Source organism: Montipora foliosa, chromosome 4, assembly GCF_036669935.1.
Source record: "Montipora foliosa isolate CH-2021 chromosome 4, ASM3666993v2, whole genome shotgun sequence".
In the NCBI taxonomy this organism is placed as follows: Eukaryota; Metazoa; Cnidaria; class Anthozoa; order Scleractinia; family Acroporidae; genus Montipora; species Montipora foliosa.
The window spans coordinates 44,319,346-44,334,345 of record NC_090872.1 but is presented as its reverse complement, the minus strand read 5'-3'; the positions used below and the strand labels follow the sequence as shown (position 1 = coordinate 44,334,345).

General features: G+C 38.7%; 1 pseudogene; it reads left to right on the top strand.

The window, feature by feature from the left end:
• The first annotated feature begins 12,148 nt into the window (after positions 1-12,148).
• Positions 12,149-15,000, top strand: part of LOC138001392 (uncharacterized) — a 4,403-nt pseudogene continuing 1,551 nt past the window's right edge.

The window sequence follows — 15,000 nt, the reverse complement described above, 5'->3', positions numbered from 1 at the left end:
ATTGGATGTTTCTTTTGGAATAATACCCCGGACAAACCATCTAAAAAATTATTTAGAAAAGCACTTTTGCGCTGGTACCTTGCTCAATACTAATAAAACTTTACTTCTTTCTTTTTCGTTTTAATAAAAATCTCAAGTCCTTTTGTAACTTAAAGGGCCACAATATTAGTTTATCTAGATGTGCCCCTCTCCTCTCCTTCCAATATGCCATGTCAAATAATTTAAGTTGTTATTTGTATTGTTAGTTTATTTATTTCTTTATTTTTTATTTATTTATTTTTTTCTTTTTTAAACCTATATCTACTTAATTATGTATTATTTAGGGATTGGAGGAACAAATAAAATATAAATATGAAAAAATAAAATATTCCTCAAAGTCGTTGGTTAATGGGGCCGGCATTCCTTTGGAAGCATGACAGCATGTGGCCAACGCAAGATGAGCTATTTGGCGAGATTACAAATAATGACCCTGAAGTGAAAAGAGAAGTTCGAGCCAGCGTGTCTCCTCTGAGCACTCCTAGAAGTCCATTATTGTAGTACGCTAGCAGATGTTCCCCATGGTCTCTCCTTCTCTCCTGGTGAAAGTTGTTGCCTGGCTTTTCCGATTCAGAAATAATCTCCTCAAGGCAGGTAAAGGAGATAAACCACGAAATGGCAGAGGGAGAAATTCTAAAGCACGTTCAACGGCAAATCCTAAGAAGCAGGTTAACAAGAGCAGTCGCCTTTACAAGCTCCAATTTTTGTGAATGGTCTGTTGCGTGTGGGTGGTAGACTTCGCAACTCTACGTTGTCTTCAGAGTCAAAGAATCAGATAATCTCCCGAAAGATGATCGTGTGAGCAGATTAATTATCAATCATAATCACACGGCGTGTGGCCATTCTGGAAGAGAGCATGTTTTGTCCCTCATTCGCGAAAAAATTTTGGATAACTCAGGGAAGTTCAGCTGTAAAGAGTGTTCTTAAAAAGTGGGTCATATGCCGACGTTCACAAGCATCTCTTTGTCAACAGAAAATGGCTGACTTGCCAGAAGATAGCGTTCGACCTGAGAGACCACCGTTCACGTCAGTTGGCTTAGATTTCTTTGGTCCATTGCAAGTTCGTCTTGGTCGTAGTCTCGTTAAGAGATACGGTGTAATTCTCACCTGCTTAGCTATCCGCGCTGTGCATATAGAAGTTGCTTTTAGCCGCGACACAGACTCCTTTCTGTTGGCTCTTTGAAGATTTATTGCGAGAAGAGGTCAAGTAAAGGAAATCTATTCAGACAATGGCACCAGTTTCACAGGTGGTGAGCGAGAGCTCCGCGATGCTATTTCAGAGTGGAACCAAGAGAAAATCCACAATTCTCTATTGCAGAAAAATATCACGTAGACCTTCAGCCCCCCTTACAGGTTCCCATTTTGGAGGTATCTGGGAAAGATGCATACCAACCATCAGGAAGACTCTTTGGTCCTTACTGAGGGAACAAATAACCGATGAAAGTCTACCCACGCTAATGTGCGAGGTCGAGAGCATCCTTAAAAGTCGACCCATTTTGACCGTATCCAGCGACCCCTGCAACTTGGAGCCCTTGATCTCTAATCATTTGCTTGTACTAAAATCTGAAGTCCCCCTGCCTCCTGGTCTATTCCAGCACAAAGATCTACTTTCAAGACGCCGTTGGAGGCAAGTGCAGTATCTCGCGGATGTGTTTTGGAGGAGATGGTGCTAGGAATCTCTTCCCCTTTTACAGATTCGTCAAAAATGGGTTCGTCCAAGGAGGAATCTCGCGGTTGGAGACATCGTCTTAGTCGCAACTGAAAGTTCACACCGTAATTTGTGGCCTTTAAGGAAAATTGTTGAGGTGTTCCCCGACAAGAGAGGATTTGTTCGCCATGCAAAAGTGAGCATGAAATCAGGTGTTTTTGAAGACCTATTGATAACCTCTGCCTTCTGGTTGAAGGAAAAGAATGAAGTTATCCAAGATGCTAATTTTGAACGTTGTTTGACTTCGAGAATCGATTTCCTGATTGAAAAGCGTTGTTTTAAATTTCTAGTTCAATATTTTTCACCAGAAACGGCGATAAGTTTCTTAGTGTGCGCTTGATATTATGCAAAACTGTACTTAACGCTCCTATGGACTGGCACGCATAGTTTCTGTTTAGATCTATTTCATGTAAGTGACTCGACTTAAGCTGTCTCACACTTAGGGGCGAGTGTTAGATCCAAACGCCTGCTCATTAGCGTGGTTGCATTCCTCCCTTAGGAATGCAGTTGTCAGTTTTTTAATCAGGAATTTAGTGCTTAATTTACTCGTTCTCTTAGAGGTATTTAAGGCTTAATTTAGTCATTTCTAGAGTTCTTGATCAGTCATTCTCGCTCTCTGCAGTTTGTTTGTAACTTTCTTCGCCTCGAGCAGTCAAGTCAGTTACCAGCTCCTAACACCGCTTTTCGCTTTCACCACATGGGTCGAGTTGAAGCCGTCATAGGCAGTTGAATGAAGAATAAAGGGTGTTTGAATTTTTATCGCTAGAGTTTTGTAGTTGTAGGAAGATCACAAACGCCTTCTTGCTCTTTTCTTGAAAATTGTTCGTTGCTGAGCAACCACTTCTTTCATCGTTTCACTACTTATAGCTCTCGAATTTGTCCACTGTTCAGGGTCATCACTATCTGAGTCCGTCTGAATGTCCTCTTGAGCAGCTCTTTCTCGTTCAAGAAGCAAGTATGCCCGCCTAGATTGTTCAATCAGCTTTTCCTCTTCTGTAGTAAGATCATTTGCACTTGTAGAGAGCCAGTAAGCAAAGTCCATTAAAGCTTGATTAATCACCTCTTCAGAACAAGCTTTAAGCAAATCTTGTAGCTCTCCCACAAGGGAAATCCAATTTAGTCTGTTCTCTCTAAGAATCATTAATAAATGCTCATGACTAGGTACAGGATTGCAAGTTGTAGAAGCATTCTTGTTAAACACATTGGGATCAATATGTCTCTTTTCTTTTGGAGTTTGCTTCTCACTGTCATTGGCGCAACTATTATTGGAAGTTGCATTGTCTGTCAGGTCATCGATACCCTCTTCGCCATCACTTGAGCTGTCATTACTTTCACTGCTAATGTCACCGGTCATTAAGCCAATCCTTTCTAATGCAACTGATTTCTCTATTGATGCAATTTTTGTGACCACGTCACGAATTTCTTGGGCTTCATCTAATGCCTCGGTCACTTGCTTTTGTAGCATCACTAAGTCTGACACTTCATACAAATTCTTTGCTGATGTTGACGACAGCTGCGAAATAGTACAAAAAGCATACTTTATACCTTATGACGACATCTGCAAAATTCTTGTCTTGCAACAATGAAATCATTCAATGTCATGTCATCCACTTTGCTTCTATAGACTCCATTCATTCGATTTACTTAACTAATATTTCTTGCACAATGTTTTCGGTACTTTCTCAAAAGATGTTCATTTGCATTGTCCCCCACAGGAACGTCACTGGCTAAAGATCCTGTGGGACTCCTGAAAATCTGACTTGGGTTGAATGACTGGCTCATGAGTGTCGCTCATTATGCCTTCTTCACTTTCCGGCAAGGCATCCTGTGAGGTACGTGCACTACTACTAGGCAGCCTTTGACTAACAGTGTGTTGGTCTTCAACTTGTTGCATGGTACCTTGGGGAGTATTTATATGATTTGGCATCTTTTGAACAGCGTTGAGTTGATCCACATCTTGCTGCATGGCATTCTGTAAGGTACTTCCAACACTGGTTGTTGGCGTTCTTTGAGCCACAGTGTGGTCATCCAAATCATGTTGAAAGGATGAAGTTTCCTGTACTTCTTGCTGCATCAAACTCTCCTTAACTGTAGATTGGTTTGCAGCATCTTTTGTTTCATTCTGAGAAGAACTTGTACCAGTGAGCAACAGGTCAGTTATTATCGCTTGGCCCTTTGGCGTCTTCTCCTTTGGCTTGTCCCTGTTAGCTGTCTGAGAACGTGCCTCTGCCTTCTGGAGTCTTGTCAAATTTGTTGATTGCCATGCATACTTTTCCGATGTTGAGAAATTTGTTTATTGATTTCTGAAGCCCTACCAAACTTTCACATACTATCACATTTCTGTTTTTCCCCCAGCAACATAATTGTGTCTTTGTCAGATTCAATGTCACTTTGCACCTCTTCAATTCTATGTGATCTCACTTCACTGGACAGCTTAACTCGTTTTGTCGCCTGAATTTGCTGTTCATCAACTGCTCCTTGACCAAAGACTTTAGATCTGGATTGTCTCCTGTTATATCTGAAGCCATCTTGATCAATTTTCAGTTTTGCCTGATTAAAAAGTTCATTCCTGTATTTCAACAAGGAGGCATCTTCTTTGCATAGGGTTGGAGGCAGTGTAGCCCAGTGGTTAGGGCGCTTGCCTTGAGATCCGGAGATCCCGGGTTCAAGACCTGCTCTGACCACTCGCTGAATTTGTTCCTGGTAGTCCCTGGTTCAACTTCCCAGCTGCACTTGTAAATAGCCAACTGGTTTGCCTCCGGCCAGTTGAGATTCTTAACAGTTGTTGTTGTTGTGTTCTGTTGTTTCGTTGATTGTTTCATTGGCCCTTAAAAGCCCCTATCGGGAGCGGTCAATTAAGTATGTATTGTATTGTATTGTATTGGCTAATGCAGCATTGTTGATTTCCACTTCATAATGGCTGAGAGGTTTGTCTGAACCCTTAACTTTCTTTTCCCAATACACTAAGTGGTATTTTAGTGACACAGGAAGCAGCCGATAATTGGATATTGTTTTCCTGGGAAAAAAAGGAATTTAAAACCATAGTCGCTTGCTTGTAAAGTGTTTAAGACCAATGATAGCGAACGAGAACAGGTAGAAATTTAGTTCAGACAAGTAATAGTCATAGAAGCAAACCTCATACTTGACAAAATAAGGTTAAAATATCCCTTTTTTTAACTTTGTCATTCTGCGGCCATTTTATTTGTTTTTACGAGCTCCCTTTGGCTTAAATTTAGGTTCAAGTCAAAAACAATTTACAAGGATAATACTGGTAATATGACTAAAATCATTAAATGCCTGATTGTTTTGAGTTTGAAGTTTCGAGCAAAACCTTTTGGAAATTTCTAATTTTCATGTGCTTTTGGACAAGAACGCTTGTGTTTTGGACAACCAAATTTAATATAGTGCTTGTCCGAAGGACAAGGGCATAAGAAAATTTTTCTCTTACTCTGTGAAGGTAAAGGCAATGGAGGAGACTGAAAAAACAGAACCCTGTGAAAAATGATGATATAATGGTACATATCTCCAGATTAAATTTATTGTATTAGAAGGCTTCTCAAATGCCAACAGTTTTAAAAGTTCCAATCCCAGTTACAGTTAATAACCTTGAAAGTTTGCAAGGCCCAAAACAGTATTTAGGCTCACAACAGAAAATTTGTGTCACACACTTAAATGGTATTCCAATTACCGGTATATTACAAATTCAGATAGCAAAATCTGGAAAATTGCAACTAAATGGAAATTAGGTGCAGTAGGTTTAAGGCAATTTGGCCCAGATAAACCTATGTTTACATACCTAAATTATTATAAGTGGTAAATACCTTTGCCCTTGCTCCAATTGTGATGCGCCCATTATTTGAAACGAGTGTTGTTTGGTAGCTGTTTGTACAACTAACATTTCCTGTCGACAAAGCAAAATACTATCATTTAGTGAATGCAGGTTAATAATATATGTAAGGGTTAAGTTTTTTTTACAAAGTGGACGGAACGTGGCATTATAACTAAGGTTAGTACATTACCTCTTTTGTTGGTGATATCTGTTTTGCTTTCTACCATATTAATAGTGTTAGCTTGGCTTGTTTGCTTGAAGATGAAAGAGAAAAATATAAAAAAAAAATAATTAAAACGATTTAGTATACCTTACGCAAAATTATAGGCATACACTAGTAAAATCATTATCTTGAATAGCATATGCAATCATTAACTCTGAAAAAGCTTATGCTACTGGTATAAATATAAACATCTTGATCTTATTACGTCAAGTCCTAAAAATTAAATTAAGTTTTAAAATGTAAAATGGCAGTGGCTCAAAAATTGAAATGCTTATTTCTTTCTACCAGAGCTTAAATAAAACTTCAAAATGTCACATAAAAACAAGAAGGTAGGCCTTAAAAGAGTAGCATACCTCCTTTTCCACGTTTGAGCACAGGTAACCCAGGCTCACTGTGTGCGTCACGTAGGTATTAAAATATAGAGAACATATGAGGCGAAGTTTAGGTCTGAAAATTTGCTAGAAAATGGTAATAAAAATCGATAAAACTTACCATGTGGTGAGCTGTTGTTGTGTTTAATACGTACACGAAGTTTCGGGGAAAATGGTCCCCGTTCACCTTCCTTCATAATATAGTGACAAGGTAGGAGACGGAAGCCAGCGTCGGGACTCCGATCGACCCAAAACAAGCACGATTTTTTCCGCGAAAATCAAATCCAGTCGCTAAATAAACACGCCAGGTTCGTGGAATAGGAATTTCTCTAAACCATGAATCCACTGAAGCATCTCCAGGTAGCAACGCGGAGCCACCAGACTCCGTAAAACTTGTAAGTTAACCTGCTAAAATGGCGGCCAGAAAGCGTGGTACTCACGAAGTGCCCAATTTAAAATGGCACTGAACTCTGGACGCCTGGTGACGAGTATAATAAGTCTCCCTCGAGGGAGGGGAGTCCCAAATTGCTCAGTTAGTTTTGTTTTTAGCAATTTGGGACTCCCGTCCCTCCAGAACTTATTATACTCGTCACCAGGCGTCCAGAGTTCAGTGCCATTTTGAATTGGGCACTTCGTGAGTACCACGCTTTTTGGCCGCCATTTTAGAAGGTTAACTTACAAGTTTTACGGAGTCTGGTGGCTCCGCGTTGCTACCTGGAGATGCTTCAGTGGATTCATGGTTTAGAGAAATTCCTATTCCACGAACCTGGCGTGTTTATTTAGCGACTGGATTTGATTTTCGCGGAAAAAATCGTGCTTGTTTTGGGTCGATCGGAGTCCCGACGCTGGCTTCCGTCTCCTACCTTGTCACTATATTATGAAGGAAGGTGAACGGGGACCATTTTGCCCCAAAACTTTGTGTACGTATTAAACACAACAACAGCTCACCACATGGTAAGTTTTATCGATTTTTATTACCATTTTCTAGCAAATTTTCAGACCTAAACTTCGCCTCATATGTTCTCTATACTTTAATACCTACGTGACGCACATAGTGAGCCTGGGTTACCTGTGGTTTGAGTTATGTTCAGTGCACACTAAAAATAATTTATCCCGGTCATTAACATCGTTCAGTGACTCAACATCAATTTTCTCCGTCCAAAGTTCATCAAAGTTGATGAATAAACTCTTTCGACTCCTCCGCAACCTCGAATAAGACTCTTGCCTCTCTAATCAGCTCCTCCAATGTCGAGCACTTCACCATGTATGGCCTTTTATGTTGAAGGTAGTGAAAAAGAACCTGGGAATCGAACAAAATAAAGTACACTGAAGATCACTGGCGTAGCGTGTTCACTAAAGTAGAAAATATGAATAATTCATACAGATGACAATATAAATATTCAACACCTAGTCATCAAAAGACTATCATAGAAAAGATCATACATTTCTTCCGAAAAAATATTTTCGCTATGTTAGGGAAGGATGACCAACAAAAGGGCACAGATTTACGAGAGAAGCGTAAGACACGCTCACCTTTTCTCCTTCGCCATTTTGGAAGCCGTACAACGGTAATACCCAGTCCCTGCGGGTCTTTTCCCGTGTATCTTGCCTCGGAAGTGCAAAAGCAGTCCAATGCCCCCGTCCCGGGCAAAAATTGGCGACAAAAGTCAGCAAATCCTGAGCTACTCCCCCGTATGTCCCACGCCGCGGTCAAAACCCCGGGATGGCCCCTGATAAGTGCATAACCGTTTCAAAGAAATATTCGTGGGGAGGGATAAGACTTTATTTTTGTGCAATTTAGAAATCCGAAAGGGTACTGCAGCAGCAATTAAGAGGCAATAGATCGTATATTAATTCTTGAATATTAATTAGCTAGACCCCGAAAAAATTTTGTAATGGACCCCCAAATTTCTCAAAAAGGGGTCAAGAGAGCCCCCCCAATTTGAAAACCTGGATATATCTGTGTAACTCTGTAGCTACTGGACGGCCATATTTCGTACAGTTTTTAGCATTTCAGACAATGTGCTCATCTTGGCTATATTCATGGCTTGTTGTTGCTGCTGCTTGCGCTCAATTTCCTTGATCTCTGTCTCTCCTTTCTCCTTTCTTCTCCTTTCTTCTCCTCTCTGCAGATAGTTATACTTTGTTCCATTATCTCAACCAGGCTTCTCTGAGACTTTCTTCTGGAGGGCCCTGCCTCTTCTTTATCTTTGCTCTCAACCTCTCCGTGGCCTTTCTCCTCATTTCTTCTGCTACTGCCTTCTCATCATCCACTTTCTCTTCCCTCTCCTTCCCCCAGTCAAGCATCAGCTCATGCTAATCTGTCAATAGCTGCTGATTCTCACTGTACTCCACATCAACTCCACTGTGTCTCTTCTCCTTCTTTTCTTTCTCTAAAAAGTCTTTATATAGTTTGATTGTTACTGATTGTTTTGTCACTTTCATTCCCTTGTTAGCCAGATTTTTTGGGATCTTGTCCCATTATGAACCCCTTTCCTTGGAGCCAAGAGCATGCTGGCGAGGTTGCTCTAATACCACCTCTTTTAGTAAAGCGTTGTCATGCTGTGCCTTAAAGATAGAGATCTCTCTTTTTGCGGCCATTTTTATCTATAAGAATAAAGGATGTAACGTATAATCACTTACATTGTAATAGCAATTGTTTTGATAGAACACATAAGTGATATAAAATTCAGCTCAATGCCTTTCCCCTACATTGGAGGTTCCTTATTTTTGCCTGGTTGTACACGAGGTTCAATATTTCAAGTTTTAGTTGTTTCGTCCACTTCTGAAACGTTTTTGGCATCTACATTAAACTGTAACAACAACACAAATTTCAGCATCAATATCAAACAAATAAAAACACTACCCTACCAGCAAAGGTATCTGAAGGTATTTCCTAATCGTTCTTCCCTTTCTTTTAGCCGGTAAAGCAAGGGAAGAACGATTACAAAACACTGCAGGGTGCACAAATACACGAGAAAGGGAAGCACAGTAATTACTAAAGGGAGGGAAACACTTCAAACGGAAAAATAGAACTTTGATAATAACGATTATCTTTGCTTATTTTTAAAAACCAATGTTTTTAGAAATCAACAAGCTCATAAAAAAAAAAGATAAGAAAAATACAAATCTTGCCAAGAGAAAAATAATGAATTAACAAGAAGTTTTTCTTGTTTTCGTCCGTTTCCGAGACAAAAAAAGGACAATTCGTATTTTTGGAAAGGTTGAAAGACTAATATCTTTCATTTCTCTTTCATTTAATTGCTCCCTGCAATGGCCATAAAGCTTTCAAGAAATATTTTGATAAAGTATTAATAATTAATGCTCTAGCACTCTCAGTTTAAAACGCAGTTCGTAACATACCAACTTGGCCTCGCTTGTTTACATAACAATGCGACAAAAAAATCAGCTTTTCTCTCTTCATTTGTTTCAAATTGGATATTGAAACTACAGTTTACACGACTGAAAATATTTTTGTCTTTTTAAAGATAAAAGCATTGTCAACAATAAATAAAACTGACCTAAAAGAACTGGTTTCGCGAGGGTGACTTGTTAACAAAAACTTGTCATCAACCACTTGGGGAGGACGAGTTTTTCAGGCTGTGTGACTGTGACAGATCCAGTGCGCATGCTCAGTATCCGCGCGTGGCCAAAACTGGTCCTGGTCCTGGTCCTGGTCCTCGGATCTAAAGGTCTCTATTAACTGATTTGATGTACTACTTTCATATTTCCCACAGAAAGAAGGAAACAGCATACTCTTTCTATAGTACAAGTATGTACCTGGACACAGTTGAACAACAATAATAATTATTATTATTGTTGTTCAACTGTGTCCAGCTGCTTGGGTTTTGAAATCATCATAAAAATTATACTCTGGCAAAATGTCTCTGCAGCGTTAATCTAGATAGACAAATCTTTGGAGGGGTCAAAAGAGCACTCTACGGAATGACAGAAATGTGGTCACAGATAAAAGGATGAATTATTTTCTCAGTTTAAGGAAGCTCCAAAGGATTTTCCACTCTTAATAGTCATGTGTCCAATGGAAAAAGATTACTCCAATCCTTACAAAAGGGCTACAGCTTCATACCTGTGTAATACTATTGTGAGGCAATGTTTTAAAGGATATTTGCTGGGTCCAAACTGCTGCTATGGTAATGGTACAGTGCTGCTCAATGACCCTCTAAAACTTGGTGTTTTGAAAAGTATCTCGATAACCAATTCAGTGAGCATAATTTTGTTTTTTTAGATTTTGAAACCATATCATAATTCTCTGACCCTGTGAAACAGGATTAACGTAGGGATCGGTTTACCTCAGGTAATCTCGCATCCCTGGCTGCCAATAATATAAAGAAAGAGTTTTACCTTCGGCTTTTCATCTCTCCCTTCCATTGCCAGGTCCATATATAGAGTGATTTCTTCTTCCCACCTTTTCCAGGCTTGAGGGAGAGAACTTGGGTTTCCGAAATCCAAATGTCCGGGTGGTTTGAGCTGAGAAATCGACGGCCCTGGGCCATTGCTTGTGCTTGCGCTGGGCCTTCCAGGTGTTTCATCTGGCATTTTGTTAGACAATACTCACTTCTGACACCATGTAACGAGCTGCAGAATTAAGGACAACACTGGAGAAGGAGTTTGGATCAGAACTCAATTAATGTGTACTCAGAGTTATCCGAATTACAACATCGCTGAGCTTCTCACCAAAACGTGACTGTCTGCGAGATCACCTGACGTAAACCGATCCCTACTTTAATCTTACTGTTACACCCTGTACATGATGTGAGAAAGAACTATAAACTGAAGTAGAATTTGAAAGCTGACCAAATCTAACAAACTTTATTTCCGGTTGTATTAATTTTGATTGAATATTCTCTGGAGCGGCTCAGGTGGCCAGAGCACTTGCCTGAGCACCTGTTGTGAGCCTCCTAAAGGATAAGGATATGGCATCTTTTGTAATAAGTTAAACTAAGTAATTTGCAATAAACTTGAAACTTAAGGATATGCCAGTACAATGATGGAAATTTTTATTTTTTAATACACTGTCGGTATAATAAAACATGTGTTTCTACATCGACATACAGTGTGTGTATGTATATGTTGTAGTTTAATTTTAACCTCTGGTTTAAAATTTTTTGAAACAGTTTGAAATTTTTAAACTGGTTTCATTATTTTGTACTGATTTCATTTTTCCCAATGGCTATGTTTCTTGAGACTATCACACAGTATGATTTATATTTGTGATGATGTTGTCTAGTAAGACTTATCAATACTGAGGCTCAGCAAAGTACTATTTAATATTAGTAAGTTATTAGTTAAACTACATGGTTCAGTTTTGAGTAACATCAAACAAAAAGCCACCGCACATTATCAAAGAAATTAAATTATTGCCACAATGTGAACCTATAATAAAGAGCTTCAATGCTCAATTTCAACTCTCTCCTTTTTTGTTGACATTATTTGATTTTACATGAGTAGCTGCACGTGAACAAGCAGTGTCTGACATTTGTAGAATGTGAAGGCGGATGCAGAACCACTTTGCTTGCGGTTAGCTTTTGTTTAAGCTTAGGGACATTGTACATGCTTATTATGCTTTGGCGCTCATTTGAGTCATAAGGGTTATGTGTGCAGTTTAGTGATTAAGGTTAAGCTCTCATTTTGAGACAAAGTCTCCAACTTTGACTTTCTGATTTTCATATTCTTTCTTAGCTTGTTCCATCATTTGGTGGTTGTACTTTTCCTGATTTTGAGAAAATGTTTGCCGTTTTTTGGTTCGTTCCTCTTTATCTTCACGTTCTTTTAAATCATCATCTACACATAGGTGTGGATCCTCCTGATGAGCCTCTAAATTTTGAGAAGTATAGACTTCCTATGGCTTTTTATACCATACACAGCTTCATATGGTGTCATCTTTATTGCTCTATGGTAGCTGATATTCCTACTATAAGCTGCTTCTTGGGCTTTTTGACACCATTTCTTAAGCGTTTGGGATGTGGTACTTAATATCAAGGCTCGCATGTCCTCTTTTCATGATCGATTGGATCTCTCAACCAAGCCTTGAGTTGTTGGAGTTCGTGGAGAACCGTGAGCTGTTTTAATTTCATTTTCTTTACAAAACGTTTCCATCTTTTTGTTGACAAATTCTTTACCCCAAAAAAATACCACCCAAAAAATACCATGCCCCTATTTTTCACCACACCCCAAAATATGACAGCCCTTTTCAGACAGTTGATAAATAAACTGGTTTTAAAAAAAATAAACTGGTTCAAAAAAAAGGAACTGGTTTGAAAAAAAAAAACCAAAAAACCAGAGGTTAAAATTGAACTACAACATCCACATACTACACTGTTTGGCATAATGATACTGTAGCCTCGGAGGTATTCATGAAGAAATAAAATTTATATATTGTCTGATGGTTGCACAATGGGGCTCTATGATACCAGAATTTTTTATTGCAGCACATGTGTCAAGGCAATAATAAAATTATTATACAGGGTACAGCCAGTTGTTTACTAATATTCCACTTCATCTTATTTAAAGGAGATGGAATATGGAAAACCATCCAGGAAAGAAGGAAGCAGCATCAAAAAGAAGTTATTACTGACATCATGGACGGAAAAAATTATGCAAGATTATGTGAATCTGGGCAGTTCTTGCATAATACATCAAACATCAGCTTCATCTTTAATACGGATGGTGCTCCTTTGTATTCATCGTCAAGTGTATCCCTTTGGCCATCTCCAGAAAGGTATAAAATTAGTAACCTCCCTTATCAATAATTTACTGGAAGTAGAGTGTTACCCAATACACTGTAATTTTTTGTGGCAACAAATTTGTAACTTGTGTAACTTGTGTAAAAAAGTTAAATTAATAACTTCACTGGATTTGCATTACATACAGTACTGTATAATTTCATGATGGAATACAGTGTATCAGGTATTTTGTTTTTTTTGTTGTTGAACGGAACAGTAGCTGACATTCCCTTTGGTCTGTTCGATTTTCAAAGAGGAACATGTTGCTGTAGGGCATTTGGAAAGGAAAAGGAAAACCTCCCTGGAATGCCTTCTTTGAACCATTTACCACCCAAATGAACAAATTGTACAAGGAAGGTAAGTGTGCATTAGATCTGCAAAAAGAATGCTTGTATTCACTTCTTGAGACGACACGGCACGTACAGAAGCAATTTGGACACACAATATTTATGTTATGAACTGCAACAAACATGGTTCAACCTCACACCGAGATGTTTTCTTCATTGTAACTGTTATATGTGAACTAAGGTAAATAGTTTCCCACAGTATGTTAATCTTATTAGCAATTATTACTAGGAAATGGAAGAGATTTAGACTTCTCACTCAACTGCATAATTCATTTTTCACTATTGTTCATTTTTTGTTGTTCCGTTTTTTCACTTATTTCTTAATTGAAAGAGTTAACATTGAAGTCCCCCAAGTGGCACCAACTGTGCAAGTCAAGGCTGCTGTCCTACTAGGCTCGACTGATTTGCAAGGGAAAGCGTACCTTTTAAATATGACCCAAGATAATGGTGAAAGTGGTTGTGTAATATGTGAGGAAAGGGGATTTGTTACTGCCCAAGGCAAAGGCCACACTCGATGTTACCCATACAGACCTCCAACTGAAAAGAAAATGCTATTAAAGCAAATTAGAAAAAGGCAAAGGTAAACTTCTACATTATTTATCTCTGATTGGGTTGATATATTTTATTGTTAGTGTGCCTACAGGATCATAAAATTATTCTCTGGCTGTGAGGAATCACTAGGGAATGAGTGCATTTCGTGAATTGTACCATTTCACCTCTATTTCTAGGGCAGGCGAGTGAAGTGACTTTTAAAATTGTAAAATTAATATAAATTCAGAAAAGCTTTGTAGCCATGTTGATAATCTGTGACCAAGCTACACGGTGTCTACCTGAATGAAATTGGGTAATGCGTTAAGCAACTAGATACACATTGCATGTAAAAAGGCTTTAAGTAAAATAGCTGTTATTCTTTTTCGGGTTGCAGGAATATTTGACGTAACTAGTTTGGCACTGATGCCCTGGTTCGTCATAGTTCTGGGGATGGTCCCCGACTATATGCATGGATGTCCTCTAGGCATAACACAGACACTTCTTTTACAAGTGGTTATCTTCAAGTAATCACAAGAAATAATTTTTTGTTCATGGTCAGGTACGATTTCATTAACAAAATAGAGCAATACACCTTACATTGTATCGAAAAATCCAATTAAGCTGCATTTGCTACATGGCTACATTGCTACATTTGTATACCATGAAGTGATTCTTGGTTGAAAGGTGTATATGCAGCCCATGGTTACAACTTGTTTCCAAAGCTCAAAATGGCTATGGACATCTCCTAACAAATGCATCACATATTATTCCTCTTTCTTTGAGACAAGCGTACTGCTGCAAAGAGCCCAATGAATTTGATGGAAAACTCACAGTATAGATTCCAGTTCAATAAGAAACAGCATGTCTGATCTTACATGTACACTACGTACAGTATTTAGGTATAAAAACACAGATATAAAATGGTTAGCTTTCATTATCATAGGTAACTATTTCAATACTTTAGAAGACCTTTTTGTTTTATGCAGAAATATTCTTCTTTCCTGGGGCAGATTAACAAGCGTATTCTGGAAATGAAGCCACCAGATGTTTTAGCAAGACTCCCAAGAGACATGGAGAAACATTTCAAGAACTTCAAAGGTACTGTTTGTAATCTGTTTTTCACATTATTTGTACTGCATGGACACTGTCAGGAATTATTATTATCCATTGTTAGTAAAGCACCAACACAGGCCTTAAGTTTGCTCTGGTTTT